General features: G+C 40.1%; 1 protein-coding gene across 6 annotated transcripts in view; it reads left to right on the top strand.

Annotated features, from left to right (window-relative positions):
- The window catches only part of LOC310902580 (uncharacterized protein), a 522528-nt gene that overhangs the window by 475905 nt on the left and 24751 nt on the right, over positions 1–21872 (top strand). For all 6 annotated transcript variants that reach the window (XR_014586805.1, XR_014586806.1, XR_014586807.1 and 3 more), the window contains one exon: positions 8466–8511. The gene's annotated coding sequence lies outside the window, so the exon portion shown is untranslated. The remainder of the gene's footprint in view (positions 1–8465; positions 8512–21872) is intronic.

Genomic DNA, 21872 nt, shown 5'->3' with positions numbered 1-21872 from the left:
GCCATGATTGAGGGAAAATTGTTAGCTGCTCTTGTCCACCTAGGCCACTGATGGGTGGATTATGACATATGCTGATCCAAATCATGTTTCTAAATTTGTTAATATATTAATACTAGGCTACCAATGGAAGTATACATACTTATGTATGTACTTGAACGCATATGTACGTATATAAATGCTTTGCAGTATGTGTATCTGTGATAGTAAAACAGTATTGTCATGTTTTGCAGGGACATTCAGCATTGAATCAGTATTAATGAAATTGTATTATTTGCAGAGTGCATGCAGTGTTCAGACTATTTTCTTTTCACTTCTGTTACGCTGAACACTTCAAAAGCTATATGCATTTGGACTTAAAGGAAGACAAGTAGTTTTCAGCTCAAACTGCTTGCCCGTGGCTTTGTTACCCCCTTGCAGGAGATAGATTTCCTGATAGAAAAACATGCCCCAAAATAGAAGTGAAAGTGGGAAATAAAAATTAATTTCCATACGAGTAATTTTTAACAGATCCTTTAATGATTGTACTTTGATACTTTGACAGAAAGAAAGAAAAAAAAAAAACAACCCTGTTGCAGTTGTGTGTTCTCTACAGTTTCAGTCTTTGCACCTGCAGCTACTGCTTTTGGCTGTTTGGAAAGAATTAAGTAGTAATGAGTCGAAAGACATGATTTGTATCTTGTGTCTGGCTGAGTCTGTCTGTCTCATAGTAAGGCTGTACGGAGAAAAATGTGCATAGTGGTAAGTCATGGTGCTTCTCTGTAGAAAAGGTCAAGGAAATCTTGAGGAGCTCCCCAAGGATAAATGCCAGCGCCCAGGGAAGCGCTGATGTAGGTGATGCTGGCGGAGCAGAGTCCTGCCCTGCTCCAATTCCTGGGCAAGATCCCAGCAGCTCGGGGACCCCTCGGCAGAGCCCCAGGGCACCTGGAGGAGCAGCAGCGGGGTTGGGGCCGTGCTGTGCCCCCGCCCCAGAGCCCCAGTACTTCCCAAGGAAGGTGTGAGCCATTCCAGCAGGTGGAGGGTAGCGTATGGCCCTGCATGGAGCTCGTTCCCCTATTTTGCTCTCACAGAGAATGCAAATCCTGGTGGATTTGTTTCCCAGGAAAGATACCTTATTCTGCTGATTGGGGGGTTTTTAGAAGTTAATCCATGCTCCATACTCATGCGGTGAGACATCCCTGCTAGCCACAGAAGCTAAACATCGAGCGCTGCTCAGGCATTTTGGGAAGGGGAGCTGACAAGGGAGCCTCTGACTTCAGGGACAGGCTGGTTCGCCGCCTGTCTGCACTCCTCCCCGTCTGCTGCAGTGGCAGCATGCCTGCTTCAGCAGCCTCCGTGCTGCTAAAGTGGGGTGTGTGCTGCCGGTGGAAATGGCAACTAGTTTGCCTTGTAAAATGCAAGTGTTTCTCAGGAAGTTTTGGTTGAGTTCCTTTGTATCTGAGTGTGTGTGTATATATATTTCTATGTTGTACATACACGTGCATGTGTAGGCACATTGTTTCTTTCAAATATAAATTATTTCCATTGTTTGTTTTCTACTCTAATTGCATTCTTCAAATTCTTGAAACTGTAGGTGTTTGCATCTCTGCCTTTCATTTGTAGCCGTCAGGGCTATGAGCAAGGTTCGTTGCCTGCACTTCGAGCTGGAGGTGGCAGCTCCGATCCACAGCCAGCAGGCTCCTGGCTTCTCTGGAAAGACACACTGTCCATGCAGAAGCTGCACCAGAAAGGGAAATGTAACCTCTGAAATTTTAGCTTTTGTGAGGTGCCGTGATGATGGGCATGGCAGAAATGCGCGAATTGCTATTGCTGCCATGTGAAAAAGCTGCTTTGAAACCTTTGAGCTTCAGAATCCAACTTTCATATAGAAATAACACTTGAGAAATTCAAGGCTTTAATGCTGACTCTTCTGTACAATAGAAAATTTTCTGCTTCCCCTAGTGACTGAACAGAAGTTACACTGAATTTTTGCCCTACTACCATCATTCACTTTTCATCTAAAAATGTCAACTAAGTTTCAGAGTGGAGTCTGAATTTATCTGGTCAAATTAACCTTCTCAATAGTCTTAAAGCAAGACCTGACCTTTGCTGAGGTATATCTTACGTCAAATGCTTTAAGGAAATATTCAGAACCTAAAGATTGCTTTGAAAGTGAGTTGCTGTCTTCAAATTAGGAACAGTGTTTAATGTATACAGAACTTGATTTTTTTTCAAAATACAGAAGGAAAAAAAGATATTTTCCTTGAGTCCTGAAGCAGAACCTTCAGACTGAGCCCCACTGTTTCTATTGGGACAAAAAAATCAAACTGTGAGCCAATTTTTCCATCTTATATGATTGATATGTTATGCACTAAATTTCAATTCGAAGCATATAGTTTTCACCTATATCTGTGAAAAATGAAGCCTTACTATGATTTTATTTCTTGACTCAGCATTTTTGGAAGAAAGGGGAATGCCCTACATGTCTTAGAGAATCGAAATAAGAAAAAACATAAATAACATCCATGGTTTTTGATGACTGAACCCAATCTGTCCCAAGCTCACTGCTTGATTGTACTTTATACAGCAAATGAAAACAAGGGAAAACATTGTTCAAAATGGTAATGAAGCTAAATTTGGTACATTTACGTTATTTTTTTAGTCATTGTAATGCTCAGGGCAGAACTGCTATGTGTCCGAGTGGATACCTGTTTAAGGACAATTTGATGCTTTGTCCTTTTTGGTTTGAAATCTGAGTAAATGTTGACTCTTGATTTACCTTTATCAGTATTATATATCATGGGAGATTAATAAGGAAGAGATACCGAACATCAGATGCAAGAATTCAGAATAAACATTACACACTTGTCCTAAAGTTGTAGGATTTCCAAATTCTGTGCTCTTATACAACTGTCCCACTTTTCTCCCCCAGACTACAAGGTACTGCTTGAAAAAATCCATGAGCATAGAAATACATACATAGAGCAATGCCCTGCTCTGCTAAGAGTTCCAAAGTACTTGTGACATTTTCCTTATGCTGCAGATCTTGAATAGGTGGTTATTTCAGCAACTTATAACAGAGGGGATGGTTCTGAAGTTTAATTTTCCCTGTGAAAATCTCAGTTGGAAGTGTATGCCACAAAGCAGCAATTAGCAATGATCTGAGAAAACTGGAAGAATATATTTTCACATATTAATCAAATAAACTTTACTACAACTACAAAGCAGCCTTGGGAAGCGGCTAGTGTAATTGAAGAAAGGATTCTCCCTAGGGGAATAATGTAGGTACTGCTAGACCTTGTTACATCTTCCCTTCCTGCTGCTTAGATGGATTACATGCATAACAAACCTACACGTCACACATGCAACAGAAGCGTGCCTGTTTCTTCTCCGAGCTTGTGTGGCTTTTAGTGAAGACTCAGGGTAGCAGAAAACTTCCAGGGACTGGTATAAAAGTGTGTATGTGTGTGTGTATACATGTATATATGGGGGCTTTTTTAAGAGTCCCCCTTGTTCTCTTTCAATATAAGAAAAACAGATAGGCTTTTGGTGGTTTATTTTTATTAGTAGTACATGGGGATCTTGAAGGTCAAAGTAGAGTTTGTCTGTGGTGCAATGCAAAGCTGCAAGGAGGAGTAATCATTACCAGTTTTTAGTATCAATTTGGAATCTAGGTACCACAGAGATGGGCAGGGAATCATAAAGAAATGAGCATCTGTTCAGCCTCCAGTGAAGCTCAGCAATTTTACTCCTCTGGCACAGATTTATTTATACGAAGTGAAGCACTGAAACAAAATGTTGGCTTAGCCTCCTTTCTCTCTCTCTCATTTTCAAGCCGGTGTCATCAGAACTGTTTTGTTTTGTTTCAATTGTAAGTTAACGTCCCATTTTCATTTTTGGCGTTGTGGAGGATTGTTTTCTCCAGGTAAAAACTGGCAGTTAGCAAAGGTTCAGTTGAAAACTGGAGAGAAACTATGTGAAAATTCAGGAGCCTGGCCTGAATGTTGTAAACTTCTCTCGCCACTATCCTGCAGGAAAATAAAGTGGAGCTGTGCTTGCATTTCCAAGTGCTTCTGTACATGAACTCTAAAGCCCAAGGTGGATTCCAAAAGCATAGTTTTTGATCAGCTTTAGAAATGAAAAGCAGCTGTGTTTCATACCAAAAAAAAGTCCCCCAAGCTTAAACACCTTGGTTTAAAAGTAGGTTGTTTTGGATCTGTCTATAGCCTAAGGATTTCAATAAAAAGACTCAAAGGTCTTAATGAAAATTTGATCATCATCTCCTGAGAGGGCAAGGTTTTGTGTGAGATTTCAGCTATGCCTGTCTCTTTGGGTTGGAGCATTCCTTTACAGCTGCATTTCAGCTCCCAGCCAGAACAAAAATGAAACCATAACTTACTTTTTCTGCAGGCTCATTAAAATTGAACTAAATTTTGAGAACATTACACTGTAGCTCCATACTTCATAATAAACTGTTTATTTTTTCCCATATAAATGAGTGTGAACCATTAAGCTTTCAACAACAGCACCTAAAATAATGAGGAGGAACACATTTTTATAATGAGGATAATTGTAATTGCAGAATTTTCCAAGTGATGCAGTAAATTTTCTCTCCGCTGTAAGATTGGACTTCCTCTAAAATAGATGTTTTAGTTTATTTTTCAGTTATTAAGCTTATTACAAAAGTCACTGAGTGAAGTTTGGTGGCCTAAATTTTCCAGATCAAACTGAGTGAGGCTTCTCCTGTGCCTGAAATCTTTGAGTCTTTGAATGAATCATTAACCTCATCATTGAAATCCATTGCATGTTTTTCATTTTTGACATCCATTTATTTCATCTGTATATGTACCACGTGTATACGTACCATGGTATTGGTAATTAGTATACTCTAAGGTATGCTCTAAGAAGTATTTATAATGATAGAAGAAGAATCAAAACTTTGATGGAAAAAATGAATTTGACTTCTTGTATGCGTTTCTAAGGACATTTTGTTTCCCTTCTGAGGTCAGGGCATATAAATGATCGTACAGCGTTTGGTGCTTCGAATTGGTAGCCTTTCTGTTCCAAACTCCGACACCAAAACCTAACGAACGACCCTCCAGGGCTTAACTGAATTGCAAGGGAAAGGAACAAACCTTCTCCATTCACTCCAGATGGCATTTCTCCTCGCTTTTTCCTCAGCTTTTAGGAACATGCATGTGTGGGGCTTAGCTACTCAGGCTGACAGGCGGATTGATTTGTTTGTACGTCAGTTTAACAAAGCAAACAGAATGGACTTCTAGGGAAGGGATCTCAGAGAGAGGCGAGGAGGTGATGAAAAACCCTAAGTGATGATTCATAAATTGATGTGATTATTTATGTAAGGGCTTCCACCCCCCACACCCGTCTACCCACCAGAGTTCAAACAAGGTTTTGCTTTGAACCAGCTCATCCCATAAAATATGCATCAGGATCCAGGGAAACATTTACTTAATTAACTGTCACTAGGCTGAGACGAAACGAAAGCACCTCTTCTATCAAAATATGCTAGAAAATAAGGATAATACCACAACAAAGTAATTGTGTCAAGGATGTGAGCTTTGCACAGAGTTCTCCTGAATACAGGCTTGCTTTTTCTCCTCGACTGCTTTTACTGTAGTGTCGAACAGTCAAAGTACAGCGCCAAGGTCCCAGGCAAGTGGTGTTCATTTCCACCAGACACCAGCCCAGCACACCATGATTAGCACTCCCAGAGTCAGGGCTCAGCAATTTGGACCACTAATGTGTTTTTGGGCTGCCAGTTGTGGTATGTGCATTAGTCTGAGTGTCATCCCCTTTAATGTCACTTTTAAATGTTTAATAATCTGATTGTGATAAATGGCCTGGACATTTATCTCTTTCCTCACAGGGAGGGATCCCATTAGTGAATGCAGTAATTTCGGGAGGGCCAGGCTTCCTTGCCAGAGTTCAGCTCCAATTTACCACGGGGTCCATTTCTCTCCATATCTTTTGCCCCTACCAGAGGTGTCATAAGGGGCCATTCTTCCGTCATCAGATGGAGGACAAGGTGCCGAATATTGGTGCAAAACCCACTTCTGGGCAAAACCCAGCAGCCCTAAGGAGCTTCAATACATCTAACAGTTAGCTTTTCCTGCCTCTCTGGATGTGCAGGAATTCACCTTCATGATTCATGGCTGAGAGACAAATGTATTTTTCCTTCAGAAAGACACCGATTTCTGCTTGTCTCACTGAAGCAAAAAAAAAATCATTTAAATCAACAGAGAGATTTCAAGTAAATTAGATGCAGCTTGTAGGTGTGTCTCGCAAGATGGCACTGTAAAACTTCAGGAAAAGTTTTGCTACTTATGTAAATTATACTAAATTACTGTTGTGCTGTGTGACTTTTATCACCACTCCCCCATTTGTCCTAAAAATACAGTTTTGCACATGTCTGGATTACAATGAGAATCCCTCTCATGCCTTAAGAATCGTCTTCCCACCATTTGTTGCCATGCCCAGGCTTTTCCAAAACCATAGCTCTAGGTTTGGAAAAATGACTTGGGACAGGCATGTTGTGAAGGACCCACCTGAAACTCCTAGCACAGGCTTTGCTGAAACACATGGATTTAGCTTGAAGAAATCCACATCTGATGGCAGTGCTGGGCACACGGGCCTTCTCCAGGAGGTGTCATGATGAGCTGCTGGGACTTGATGACGGTGACTCTGAGCGCATCACGAGGGTGAGGAGCAGTGCCTGGGCATAGCGTGGACTTAAACAGGGAGGTATCGTGGGGACTTTGTGTCCCAGGCTTGCAGTGATGTCTGTCTGCTGCCATCAGCTTTCTCGGGCTATTACGTTGGTCTAGTAACACTGATATCTCTGGCAGACTGGGGTGTTGGCTAACTTTGGCTTAATATCACATGCTTTTAACCGGGTGATTTTTCTTCCTTGACACCCATGTTGACCAGTACAGTGAGATCCCTTGGGAGCACTCACTGATGCCTCTCCCCAGATACCCCATAGCTGCTGCTCCGATTGCCAGCGGGAGATACCACCAAAGAAAGCGGGGTTTTGCTGTCCCCTCCCTTGGCCACAGCCTCCTTCCCCTCCCTGCCGTGGTGTCTCCTGCCTGCTGGGCACAGAGCAGCGCCCGCCAGCGGGGCGACATTTTGGAAATCAGTGCTGGAGGGCCACAGCCAGGAGGCAAGAGAGACAACGCCATACATAGCTTGGCTCCTCCAGGATATTCGGGGTACAAGTTGGATTCAGCCAGGCTTTATTTAGCTTTGCCCATCTTTCTGTGCTGACGGTTGCCTTGCTCTTTATTTTTGTTGCTAGCCTGCAGGGAGACAAACAGGTTGGAAGACATTTACAGAGAATATCAGGATGAATGTAATCCTTATTATTTTGGGCAAGTACGTTCTTACAGATGGGAAGTGTTTAGCCTGAAGTCTTGCATTCTCCCTCCCTGTTTCTTAAAAATGAAACATATGCAGCAAGGCAAGTGATCTTCCACTGGTGAGAAAATTATTGTCAGATTTCAGTTTAAAGTCTGAGGGCTGTTGAGAGCACTCAGGGAACATTGTGGCTTGAATGTATCGCGACTATCTTGAGGCATCTTCTTGAGGTGTTTCAGCACCTAGGATGGCTTGGACACCTTCTCTGGGTGCTGGCCCTTTCTAGAGGAGTCACCCTGGGTTTTATTCCTGCCTTTTCCTTGACTGTTGACACGAAACTGAACGCTTAGCTGGGTCGCGCTGGGGGAACCTTGGCCTTTGCCCATGCTTACTGTTAAAGGGTGGTCTGACAGTTTTGTTCAGTTTTGGAGTACTTTGTTGTTTTCTTGTTTTGTGTACTGTGAGCATCTGTGCTAAAATAGCTACAATTTTACTTGGGCCCAGTTTCAAACTTGTTTGTTTGTTTGTTTTTTTAATTGATGAGCAGTAGTTCATCTTAGGCCAATTAACTAGTTGTTAATCCATTTTAAACTTAAGATAAAAAGAGCATGCTTTTATAGCCTATTATTAACTAAATCATCTTCAGAATATCTTCATTAGTTAAACCAGCATGTATTTTTCCACTAAGACCAAGGTTTGGAAGGCAGTGTGCGGCATGGTATGAATCCATGTGCCTTACCTCAAATGTCATAGATCCCCTCACACACAAATCCTCTGGGCCTCAGTCTCTGCTAGGGACACTCATGTCCTCAAAAAGAGGGCAACATAAAAAGCCAGCTGGGCAGGACAGTGTTACAGGTTCGGTATGGTGCAAAGAGCAGGGGCAGGAAGAGGTGACTGCCATGGCAATTAGTGCACCCTGTGCCCCAGGGCATGGGCAGCTGACAGGTTCCCCTGCAGCCCCCAGTGTGCTGGGAATGTCCCTCAGGGTAAGGAACAGTGGTGTGTGTGTGTGTGTGTGTAAATATTTTGTGTGAGCAAGCACTTACTGGTGATGCTTTTAGACAAAAACAAATTTCCATTATTGATCTTCCTTTTTCTTGTTTTAACAGATACAAGTGACACTGCCATTCATCTTCAAAACAGAAACATTATTAGGTAAGTCCTGGGAAATTCAAACACATGTATTAGATATGTATGCTTATGAACATATAGAGAGTTACGGCAAGCCTAGGGAAGCCATTGCCATTTCATGTCAATTTTATGTAGGTTGTATATGTCTGTTTTACTCTGCTTTTTCCCCCAAATGATTGTTACCTTAGCAACTGCCAAGTCCTATACATACGCTTGCTCCAAGATGCAGAGCGTAACTAAATAAAACACCAATGTTTAAGGAGTCTCCAGAAACATAGTGTAAATTGTGGATATTTAATTCTTATAAATATTCACCTACATAAAAGATTCATTTGTTCTTTTATGTTTTCTGAAACACCTTTTTACAACTAGGCAGCCATAGCATCAACTTTGTCTGTTGCTCTTCTTCAGGCTTCCTGACTCTTAGGAAAAAATAGTATTTCATTAGTAAGAGGGGAGATGGATCACTGAGAAGCCAGTGAGTGGTGTGCGTGCATTGTGTTGGGATTATGTTGAAATGGACAAGTGGGGGCTAAGGCTCAGTGTGCCAGAAGGTTTGCATTCACCAGTTGTGTCCATCTGAGATATGTTTTGATTCACACAGACTGTAACATATGGCATGGATGAGCAGGTTGGAATTAAAACTCCAGTGAATTTTGAACTTATTACTAACCCCTCAAATCTGATTTTTCTGGTAAAATTTGAAGATGAGTAGTTGGAAAACCAACTACTTTACTACCAATCTTGCTGTCTTGTCCTGTTAACCATAAATGAGTGGTAACACTGCCTTTTATGTAGTAAATTAATATACGTACATTTTACACTTGTCGTGTTTGGTAATTCTTGGTCTCCCCCACCCCCAGCATATATGTTGGACAATCTTTTATCTAAAGAAATGCATGTCGGTAAGAGATGTCAGAGGAGCACGTTTCAGTTTGTTCAAAGCAGCTTGTCAGAGAGGCCAGCCTTTATGCTTGTTTTCTAGCTGATTTCTTGAGATGCAATGAGACAAATGATTTACCCAAAGCCACCCAGCAAGTTATTGGCTAAGCCAGGACTGTAAGATCCCGTGATGCTCCTGTTTCACAAGCTTTTGCTTTGTTCGCTTGTACCATTCGTGTGTCTAAGTCCCAGTACAGTGATCTTCAAACTGAACGTTATTAATATCAAAGAAATATTTTCTGTCCAGAGCCTTCATTTTTTTGTTTGTTTGTTTGTTTTGTTTTTAAACTCCAAATGTCTTCCTAGATCTGCTTTTAGCCCAACACTTGACTGGAAAAAATCAATTCCTTCAGTTTAAATAACCCGGTGAATACACGGTGTGGGAGATATTTCTTAACTCATTTCATCCTAAATCCACCAGACAGCACTTCTGCAGGACATTATACCTGTAATACAAAGCGTGAGCCACTTAGAAGAAATAGATATCAGGAAATTACACCAAGTGGAATGAGTTTAATTTGAAACTGATTTCAAATTGGATTTCCTATCCAGTGATGTAAAAGCATCAACTTCAGTCAATTTTCTGGCAGAGAGTCACATAGCCACATCACTGGTCCTCCCAGATAACCTCTTCTTGGGACTACTGTGAGTTTTACCTGCAGTAAAGGCTCAGTCACGCAGGTGAATAAGGAAGCAGGAAAGGGTAAGAATTTTAATTTTTAACCTGTTTGAGCTACAGTCACCCCATCTGATACTAGCCAAAGGAGGGGAGAACAGCATAAAGTGAAGGTAGAGGAGGAAGAAAAGCATTAACATTCAAAGCTTCACTGCCTTAACTTTCTCTTACAGATTGCTCTGTCATAGGCAAAAAGTCAAAATCAGCATTTTAATAAAAAGCATTGTGAAGAATTTGTTCCCCTTTCCTGCAGGTGAAGCAGAATTGAGTCCTCCGTTTCCCACAGTATTGTGGCATTCCAACATGAAGTTCAACCATAGTTTTATTTTATTGAAAAATAGCTTCAAAGTTACGGCAATCCTGTTATATCTTATTCTCTTTCAATCTTCTATCCCTGTTTTTTGAAACTACTGTCTGTATCAGAATCCTTGATGTGGTTAAAGATATAACAACATTTCATGGGCCTGCACACTCCCTTCTCAGCAGAGTGTAAAGGAATCTGAATCCTCAGTTCCATAGCTCAGTCCTGGAATGGGCTGGGTGGGAATGCAGCCATTATCATTAAAAAGAATTAAAAAGAAAAAAGAGGGGAAAAACAGAGTCTGATAGCACTGATGGGCTTCATTGCTGGTGACTGCAATTCATTCAGTCTGTTTGAGGTATGCCAGAAGGTGCCAGGAGGTGAAGTACCTTTGCAAGGACAGCAGGAGAGCTAAAGCCAGGAGAGAATAAAAGAGAAAGAATTGTGTATTTCCATTACATGTGAAGAAAGAAGCAGAAAAGGTCTAGAGTGACACCTTGTATTTAGAAAGTGAACAGAGGACTATAAACTGCAGCTGGAATTAATGCAAAAGGGAGATGTCTAGCCACATTGTTTCAAGAAAAAAAAATGAAAGCTTTTTTTTTTTTTTTTTTTTCCAATTGGCAAAACCATGGCAGGAAAAAACATTTTAAAAAAATTTCTTTCAGTTCTGATTGCAGGAGACCCTTAACAGTGTTAAATACAGAAATCCACATGGTATATTCTTTCCCCTTCTCCACTAATGTTTTCTGAAATACAGCTTTTCAAGTGAGAGGTAAAAGGCAGAAGCTGTATCCTAATATATAAACAGGCCACACCTAACTGAATTAGTGAGTTTTCTTGGGTAGATAATAGCAGGAGGCCAGGGTGCCATACTGAGGCAATGATTAACCTTGCTAACAAACTAATTAGCCTGCTTATGCGCCCTGTGTTGTTTCTCACTCCTCTACCTGATAAAGACATTTAAAAAATAATAATATTGCCATGGGACAGAAGAGCACTAATCCTCCTTAGCTTGCCAAGCTCCAGTTTGTTTGTAGTCCATCTCACTTAGATTTTCTGTTTATTCAGCCAGACACAAATAGTCTTGGATTTATTTTCTACCTTCAGTTTTTAGGTGCTTCTTGGAAATCAATAAGATGTAACAATTAAGAGAGGAATATAAGCTAGCAAATATCAGATATCTCAATGAGAAACTTCAGAAGAAATTACTTAATATCTTTGGCATTCATATTACTCATTGTGAGGATGAGAACAGCTTCCAGACTTACAGAGCTGTGTAAGGGTTAATATTTGCCAAACTTTTCAAAATATTTAAATATAGACTATGGGGAAGAATAAATTTGTGTTGTTATTAATGCAAAGAATGGGTGAACTAACCACTGTGACAGTCGCTCTGTGTTAGCAGAATGATTTGAATACATATGACTATAATGTATATTTATTAAAAGTGTTTTTAAAAGGTAGCTGCTAGCTCCTGAAATGAAAGGTGCTGGTCTTAAGTCATTATTATCATCACTAAAGAACTTATTCTAGTGTGCTTTGCTTCTGGAGGGGCACACAGAGGCTAAATATTCTAGTTTGTAGAGTCTTCGTTAGACTGAAGTCAGAGAAGCGCAGGTGCTTTCTCTTCATGCTAGAACTATTAAGCATCCTGGTGCAGATACAGCAGCTGTCATTTTGAGGGAGGGGGGGTGCTTTTTGTGGAAACAGACTTGGTGCAATAATCTATGGATTCGGTGATCTTAGGCACTCACATGAGTAGTTCTTCCAGAGGAATGGAAGTAGAACTTTCCAGTGCCATAATCAGGACTTTTCTGTAACCTGCCTTTAGGGTCATCACAGTTTATGTCAGTAGCAACATGGAAGAAAAGAGATGAAAGGAAAACAAGATGTAACTTAAGCCCAAAACAAAAATCAATCCAGATTCAGCTGTTGTAAATGAAGCCTTTCTTTCAGGTTGGGAGAAGCCCACACCCTCCTCTTGTCCCACTGCGAAGGCTTCATTGAAGGCTTAAGGTGTAAAAGAGGCATCTTGAGCCCAGCTTCCCTCCCATTCCCCTTCCAGCCCTCAGCATGCACCCAGCAGTTGTGCTGTCATTCACCAGTGCCCAAGGATGAAGATTAACAACTCTCTGCAGTAACCTGAGTTGATGCTACTTTTGAACTACAGACCTTTGTGCAGCCAAAATGCAGTAAAACAACCATTTCAAATAGGGAAAGGGCAGAGACAAAATTTAACTTTGTATTTCTGAAGTGTCAGAAGAGCTGGACGGTAATAAAGAGGCTCTTGGGAAAGCAAAGCATCCCAAATTCATTGGTCCTCTTTGCTATCAAAGGGGCACAGGCTCAGCAGCAGCCGCGCTGTCTCGGCAGGGAGAAGGCTGCCAACCCGGCATTCAGTAACATGAGTTCAGCACTGGCCGAACGAGCTGTCAGATCAGCGCTAACGCAAGTGCGGATTAAAAACTTAACAGTAATACGAAGACTTACAGGCTTTCTCCAGAGCCCATTTTTTTCAAGAGAAAGACAGGCTTAAGCTGGTTTTAGGGTGGTGGTGATGTCACATCTCATGTCAGACATGACTCCAGCATCTGAGCTTTTTTATACCATGTTTGCAGACTTTTTTTTTCCACTTTTGTTAACATACTGGAAGAGAAAAACAAAACAGAAACAAACAAACAAGCAGTAAATGCATGAGAAAGAAAAAAAAAAGAATAGGGAGTAAGAAAAGAAGAGCTCAAGTATGGATGGGAATAAAGCCACAGTGGGATTTATTAGCTGAGTCTGCTGACATTGGTTTTCTCTTTCTGCAACAATTGGTTTTCTCTTCCTCTGTAAACCCTTGACTGAATAAGTGTGGTTAAAGGCACCTCAGGTGATCTTCCAAGTCTTTGCCTGAGCAAGGCACCAGGCTGCAGGTGTTAAGGTCCCAGAGGGCACAAAGCCCTTGCCACTGGAAGCGGTGAGGATTGTCCATTACATGGAGCCAGGTGGGCGAACACAGCTCCTCCTCTCCTGGGCTATTTGCTGCGGCTCCCACATGTCTGCCTCCACTTCTGGACACGAGCCCCGGGCAGCAGGGAGCCGGCACAAGCCGCTTGTGGACATGGAGTCAGAGCGGAGCCACAGCAAAGCAGGGGTGATGCTGGCATCCTGAGGACTGTATGCTTCAAAAGGAAGGCGAGAGGAGTACAGGAGTTATTCACTCCGTCTGCAGCAGGGATGGAAACAAAGAAAAACTAACATCTTAATATATTCTAAGCCACTACTGCATGGTGATACCATTAAGTATACAGCATGTGAGGCTAAAACAAAGCTATGTAAAATTACTGACATCCATATGATGAGCTCTGTAGGGAGGTCAGCAAATCCAGATGAAATTCATGCTATACAAATCACTTGCAAGAACTTGTGGCAGTTGGGGTGGAAGGGGATTATTGCTACTGCTTTTTGTAGAAATCTCCTTGTCTGCACCACATGTTAGCAGAGAAAAGTGAGAAACATCTATTCTTAGCCAAAGATTTCTTTTGTACATATGCATTGAAGCATTGCAATCTTCTAAACATTTCAGCTTTTTGCTCCCCTTTCTAAATCTTCCAGGTTACAATATGGTTATGATATGACAGGCAAGATGTGATTATTATATTTTGCCTCTATCACCTTCTCTCCAAAAACCTGTGAAATGAAACATTACATAGGTAAGCGATCTGCATGCTTGATATTTTCATTCAATAAATGGAAAAGGGAAAAAATGAAAACAGAGGAAATTGTGATTCATGGAATCTCTTTGTTCTGTTGATCTTAAACACCGAGTAGTAAGTACTTCACTCATTTTAAGAAAAATCATTTCTCATTCCGTGTTTCTTCAAATATGTAGCACTTTTACTGCAGGAGTGAGACATCACTTAGAAGCTGGATGTTTATCCAGCTCCCAAATTTAGTTTTGTGTACTGCTGCTATTGCCAGTGCAATTCCCAAGAATTATACTGTCTCTTTCCACAGTTCAGTGGGAAGTTTTTCCGTCTCTGCTTTTACTTAGTCGTTTTTATTGTAACAGAGCAGAGGAACAGATGCTGTGCTGGAGGAAGTGTGTGGAACTAGGTTGTCCAAAGTAGAACTGTGCAATTACAGTAGCCAGAGACCTGACCCTGATTTTTATTTATTTATTTATTTTTCCCTATGGAAGTGGTTTCCAGGGTCATTTTTCACCAGGCACATTCAAATACTGTTAAGCTAAGAAACAGTGCCGTAAATAAATTTTTACTGAAACTACATTGAAATCCATGTTCTACCTTCCCATCAAAACTTCATCAAAATCCACACTTTCCCTGCAAACTTTATCTTTCTGTTAATTCTTCATTTATGTAACCATGCATATTTCTTTTTTAACCAACACTTTTTCCCTTTCTACTTGTATCTACCTGATTTATGCCTCAGTTCTGTGTTTGTGGTGCTATCAGTTTGTTTTTTTAGTGAAGATGGCTGAGGGTAGCAATCAATTGATGCAAGCTCAGTGAAACGTGAGGACATGATGATAAGTCTTTACCCTCTGGCCAGTTCGTACACATTTGCCAAGGCAAGATCTCACCCAGTTCAGTATGTGGTAGTCAGGCACTCAAGGACTCGCAATTTCTCCACATAAGACCTTCCTTTAAATATCATCCAAACACAGACCACATAAAGCTAAGTTATGAGAGCCCTTGGGGAATCTTATTATCCTCTGAGCTTGAAAACTATCATTTCTATCCTATTCTTAAGAATAATAGGAAACCTTATTTCCTAGCAGCTGCTGGAACTGTAGAGAGATGCTGTGGCTTTTGGTCTAGGGTTATTCTTACATCAATCATAGTTTCTCTGAGAAAAACAAGGTGAGGTTAGTCCTGCCAGTAGTCTGTTCTGGAAAAGGCCCTGTCTCCTCCTTATCTTTGACCAGCCTTCTGCAGTTTTGAGCTATCTGCTTGTGGCTAATAATTCTGAACAAAACTACTTCAGCATTTGCAATACAATAAGCATTGATCAGCAAGAGATGGAAAGTCACCTGTATCTTTTCTTGCACTACAAGATGGAATCTGCCTTACATTTATGTAATGTCTTCCCAAACAGTTCTAATCTGCCTATCTCTAAACATCGCTTATTCATGTATTTCATACAAATATGTTTATTACATTTTGGGGAGGAAAAATCTTACCTACAAGCATTTCCATAATCAGATCAGATGCTGAGAGGTACCCGGAGTGCTTGACAATTCATGTATGTTTAAGGGTACTCAATTACACCATGCACTGCAAAATTAACAATACTTATAACCAAAATATTTGTCACAAGAGCAGTGAAATATTTTCCTGGTTGAACAGATATGAGGGGTGTTGTAATGGCAAAGCATAAATGGTTCTGAACATCTTGAAGTGGCAGACTGAGAAGCTGCAATATTTCTCATTTTGTACATTGATAAACAGAACTGCATTATGAATACCTCTCCTGCTGATGGCAAAAGATTTGTTTCTACTAAGACTGCTGCCCTATCACCTTAGTCTGAAAAGAAAAAAAAAAAAAAAGTTCTCAGGTAAGCCTGAAGGCCTTCAAGATAAAAGCCAGCAAGATGAATAAGCACAGAAAAACCACCACAGAATGTGAGCTTACTTTTTCAATAGTTCAAAATGGGATTGAATCCTTGCCCTGAATATCTCGAGATGACCATGAAAAGAGTAAAAGGGAGATTAGAAATGCAGATTTTTTTTATTATTATTATTTGCATCTGAATGATTCAGATGGCTTCTTTCCTAATGAGAGATTCTTGGAAGAGGAACAATTGCTCTTTCTCTGTAACACATTTTTTCAGATACATGTCGCACCCTGCATTCAAGAGCCACCAAAAAATTCTGAAAAGCATGCAGGTTTCTCTGTGCTGCTTCATGTTTGGTTTTCCTTTTAGGCTTTATAGATCTCTTGTAAGCATTGCTCCTGGGAGTAAGTCAAGCAGTTTAAAGAAACCAAAGAAACATGACTGGAAGAAAAGATTACTAAGAAAAGCAATGAGAGATACAGAACGCCCCTGTGATATTATAGCCCAGAGCCCAGGGTGGAGGTCACTTTGCCATTTTGTTTGCTGCAACTGACTGTGAGGACATGGGAGGAAAGGAAAAAGAGATCTGGAAAACCCCAAACAATATTTAGGAAGTTGGCAATATATAAAAAAGAAGTGTATGTAGAAATAATTGGCCATATGATGAAAGTCTAGCATGTACCTGAGCAAGGTTTCAAGGGAAGGCAATGTGAGGTGAGAGGACATCAGTGCTGGAATTTCTTCTGGAAAATTGAAAGCATTCAATGGGAATACCATGAGCTGGAAGGAAATGTCATCTACATTTGAGATATGCGATCACAGTCTGGAAGTGTTTTAGAAGTCTGACCTTCAGAAACTTGGTGCAGGACACTGAAACTGGTCTCCTTAGGACAAATCAGTGGTACATTTCTTCTAGGATATTTTACGTGGGTTAGCAGGAAAATGACAAGATATAAATCTCTTGAAGACAACCATTAGAGATAATTGAGAAATAGATGATACAAGGAATGATGAACTCACTAGCTGATACTGAATTCACATTCATCTGTCTCATCAAGATCTATAATTATACAAAATTACAAATTAAGTGTACTTTCATTAGGCTCACGTAAAAGGAAATGGCTTTTCTAATGATACGAGTAAATTTGCACTGGAGGCCCCTCAGTACCTCAGCCAAATCTTTTCTGGCAGCTTAAAAGGGGCCCCTTTACCTTTTAAAGGTGAACTGGAAGATCTGAACCCCACACTAAATTTGAAAGTACATTAAGCAGAACTAATTACACTGAATCCTCCCCATAGCCTATCTCATGTTTTCTCTCTGCCTCCAGGGCTCCTGTGTCTCATTTGTGAAGTAAATTAAGGCCATTGTTCTGGGATAAGCCACTTGTTTAAGCTCTTGAGCTCAGTCTTGGGTAAAAAAGTGGAACACTAAAATCTAAATAAATAAACAAAGTTATTTTGTCTCTGCTTTTGCATAATAATCTTATCATTCTCTATCAAACACTCCTCTTTCTTCTATCCCCACAAGCCTCGTACTGTTCAGTCAAACAATATAAAGTACGTTCAGAGAAGAGTTCAGAGAGAATTCTGTGATTCTATGAAGAGTAAAGGAGAGAAACAAAAATGTTTCTCTGAAATATTGCCTGATACTTCTCTGAATTGCCTGGATTCTTCTCTAGGTGTGAAATGCAGGCAAGACACACACCTGGATGAAAAGCTTGAGACCAAATCCACCAAAACTTGGAGTAAACATTTAACGCAGCAGAAAAATTATTGCAGTCAGTTTATGTTTCTATTGCTTAATGCTAAGCAGTCTGTGAAATACCTGCTTGTAGTGGACCACTGTATAGGACAGGCCCCACAGCTGGGCAATGTTTCATTGCCATGTTTGTGTTATCTTTGCTTAATGGTGGAACAAGGTAGCCCTCTTCAAATCATCTTGAAATATTTTACTTTGTTTTCCTTCGTTTTACAAGTAAGTCAAAAAACAACTTTAGGAAAGTTTGAATGTTGCAGATGTAAACTTTAGAATCTAAAAAGTGCCAGAATTAATGAAAGCAACATCAACTTTAGAGCCTTGCCCACCTGCATTAAGAAAATCATTACCTTGTATACCTCAGGAAACTGCATTCATGGAGAATTATCCAGTGGGACAGAGAGCTGCATCTTGCAGCTGTATGCAATGTGTGAAGAGAGCTGAGAAAAAAAATGTATGAGTAATATGAGTGATGAGATTATTAAAGTAGTGTTTTGAAAGCTGGGAATTTAAGGGATTGTAGTTTTGCCACTGGCTTCACTGGAGTCAGGATTTCATCCAAGAAATCTAAGTCAATTAAAATACACTGAGCCATTATGCCAATGAGATAACTGTAGAGTTAAAAGAATGACACATTTGATCAGATGTAATGTGCACTCATATATAAGGAAAAGTGTGCTTTCTTAGATATCTTAACTGTAGGTTGCATTAAAAATGAAAAAAAAAAAAAGGAAGAGGACATTTATAAAGCCATAATGTCACTATTTTTTGATTCTTGATATCTTTTGCTCAGCTTTAAAATACCATACTTTCCTATGGAATTTACCCTGAAATAAAACAAATATCATAGCTGCAGAATCCTTTACTACACAGAGATATCATAGGCAAGCAAGGGTCTCTCAAAGGTTGGTGAAATCAAATATGTATCGGACATAAGTCTAATTCCATTAAAATAGAGTTTTAGAAAAGATGACTTAAAAATAATCCCTTCTTGCCAGAAAATTCCCTTTTGCTACATCCTCCTCGGGTTGCATCATGCAGCTCATTTTCTTCCTGTAATCCTACCAGTCTCCTGTGTACTGCAGTTAAACAAAATGGAGGATTATGAAAGCAAGGAGCTAAAACCAAATAGGCAATTTGCAAATATGAACCGAATCGGGGGAGGTATTGGATATAAATATTGCTTCAGCTGAGGAAATATTAATTTTCCCTGTTTTCTGAAAGAAGAGAAACACCATGAAGAAAAGCAAAAGTCAAGGTGTGAAAGGACAAAGGAAGGAGAGGAGTGTGCCCTCTTACTCCTCATGCAGAACGTAAGAAATATTGTTAATATTTAAAACCTCTTTTACTTACTGCTACAAACAGAATGCTATCAGCAGTCAATCTAGAAACAGGGCATTTCAATTTTCAGCACAAACCCTAGATTTTTCCCTTCCTAAGTGCCAAAAACTGTCTGTGTAAATATGCTTTGCTCTCAGCAGTTTGCAGATGAGCAGCAGGCAGCTTCTGGTTTCTGCACACTGTACCTGAGAAGTCCATCACTTATTAATAGCTCTGTTGACAGAGTTACCTGGAGCCCCCTTCATTGATTTAGATCTAGATTTATCCCATGGTACCTCTAATTGATCCAAACTTGGGTTCTATGCTCTTCCCAAGAATTCGTATTAGGGCTTACATTTTTGTAGCAATTCCTCAGCATACTAGCTTTTATGTAGTTAGAAAACCTAACTGTAGGCTTCAGAAGGCGTGTTTTAATTCCTCAAAATATTACAGAAGAGGAATCTTTCATAAACTTTCTTGTCCCCTACTCTGCCAGTGAGTTTGCCCCACGTAGATAGCAAGGACAGAGCACTGTGAAGGATTTGTCAACTCTTTGGTTTGCCTTTTTTTCTGTACCCAAACCTTCAACAATCTAATGAGTGTTTTTAGGCAGCTCTTTATCATTTAAGAAAAGATAGCAGTACAGTTTTATGACTAAACACGTTCATTTAAGTGTTGGCAAACTGTCCAGATTAAGTGTTCATTTCATACATGTGTTATTCTTGGGATCAATACTTGGATGGCTAATTTGTTGTTACACAGTCTGTTTTGTATTGTCTTATTCAATGCCAGGCCTTTATAAATAGAAATAGTAACTCAGAAAGGAAAAATGCTATAGACAAGCGGGCGTAAGAAATGTATATTTCCTTTCCATATTTTCTAAGAAAATCGTATATATATACATTTATACACAAAGCCCATTTTTCTAGAGATGTGGCCTTTTTCCTTACAGAGGGAGAAAAATGTAAACCAGTGCTGGTTGTTGGCAGCCTTTATGCTCACTGTTGCCCTATCTGTTCCTTCTAACTGTGTTTCCTATATGTACCAAGCTGGGTATGGCCAAACTGTAAGTTAGTTTGTAAGGTTAAAGCTAACCTTTCATCCTGTTTTGTGGAGACTGGGCGAAATGGTTTTCTTCATAGTAGAGCAGCTGACTAGTTTTGCTTGCCTGTGTAAGTCATGTAATCTCTGAATTCTGTTTTTCTCAGTTTTAAAATAGGCATAAGTACCACCTGGTGTTTTTCTGCAAGTGTTTTAGTCCAAGATCCCAAAAGTTTAAGGTCGAGAAGAACAGGCTTAAATGATTTGATGGGTTGGGGAGTTTGCATTGTTATTCAAATTCAGCTCTTCTGCCCTGAAATGGAAATTCCCAGAAATTAAATACAGTTTCTGTTCGGTTTGAGCTGAGTTTAAGAAATAACTGTGATAATGATGACAATGGAAAATTTCTCTCTTCAGTGGCTTGTTTCTCCATGTTACTGTAGTTGCCATCAGGTCTTTAAGCAGTTGCAACCCTGATTTCAGTGCTCTCTACCAGCCACGTGATGTTACGTAGGAATGCAGATGCAGTTGCTCTCTTTTTCCTTTCCTCTCCCAGACATACTTTTCTATGCAAGTTCTCTTTCACATATGTTGCAGCAGAGCAATATAGCAGGTTGGTGGAAGGAGGAGGCATGGGGACCAAAGACTTATGAGACGCATGGACACTGCATGTAGCATTTCTGACCAGGGTCAGGACAGGAGGGATGTCACTCATCCTTCACCTCACCTGGCATGCTAGGTGATTTGCTGTCAGTGCATCATAGTCTATGAAATCATTTCAGTAAAACAGGGACCAGCTCCAACCTGTACTTAGAACTTAAGCAAAATTTGAACTGAGTCTTGCCTGAGGTTTTTCTGTGTCTGTCTGATACGTCAGCTGATTAAGAAAGTAATTTTAATTTGACCAATAAAAAGTGTTACTTTTACATTTCTCAATTTTCTCTGTAATTTTTTTTTCCTTCATTCAATCTCCCCCTACTTCAGGGACATTCCAAAGCCAAGGAGTGAAGAAAAAAGTCAGGGCTGAATATGAAATATATTCCTTGGGTGAATCAACTAAGCACTGAAGAATTCCTAGCTTTTCCAGAGGTTTTTGTTGCAGTGATTAGCAATTTGCCTGATTCTCCAGGTTTACTTCTCCCTATCACTGTGTCAGAAACCATGCTCTTAGTCTACTGTTTGTCTTTCTTGTTTAAATCATAGTGTCTTAAGTCAGGAAATTCTTGCTGTGTATACATACAGTGTAAATTTCAGCTCAGTTTGTGGGTGTTGGATGTATGTATATTTAGATTCAACTGGTTGCAGAGAAGTGAATGTGCAAGTGTTTGTTTTAAATGAGCTATTTTGCTTTGAAATCAAGCTCAAGCTTCCAAAAGGTTTGAATTTTATTGACGGTTAATTTCCAAATAGGCTATATTGAATAACACTAAAACCAAAAAGAACAAAAGTCCTGGAGATCCCAGGTCAGTGAGAAACTCATTTTCAGGTCTTCCCTTCTGCTTATTCATCCAACTGCTTTTGAGATTTATATGGTATTGGAGAGAGACAAGAAAGCACATTGATCCACTTGTACATGCATCAGATAAAACTGCCAAGTGCAGTTAAATCCTTCACTCTGTCTTTTAAAGTCTTAACCTCGAACTGAGCACCAGGCAAAGTACCAGCTGCATTTCTTCAGTCAACCAGTACCACATTTCATTCTCTCTTCTGGATCTGATGCCTTACATGCAAGAGATTTTGCTCCCTTAGTCCGTTCTCATTGCTAGCAGCAACTAGCTCTTCC

Source organism: Anser anser (assembly GCF_964211835.1).
Source record: "Anser anser genome assembly, chromosome: 7".
Lineage (NCBI taxonomy): Eukaryota > Metazoa > Chordata > Aves > Anseriformes > Anatidae > Anser > Anser anser.
This window is presented reverse-complemented; position numbering and strand designations above follow the sequence as displayed.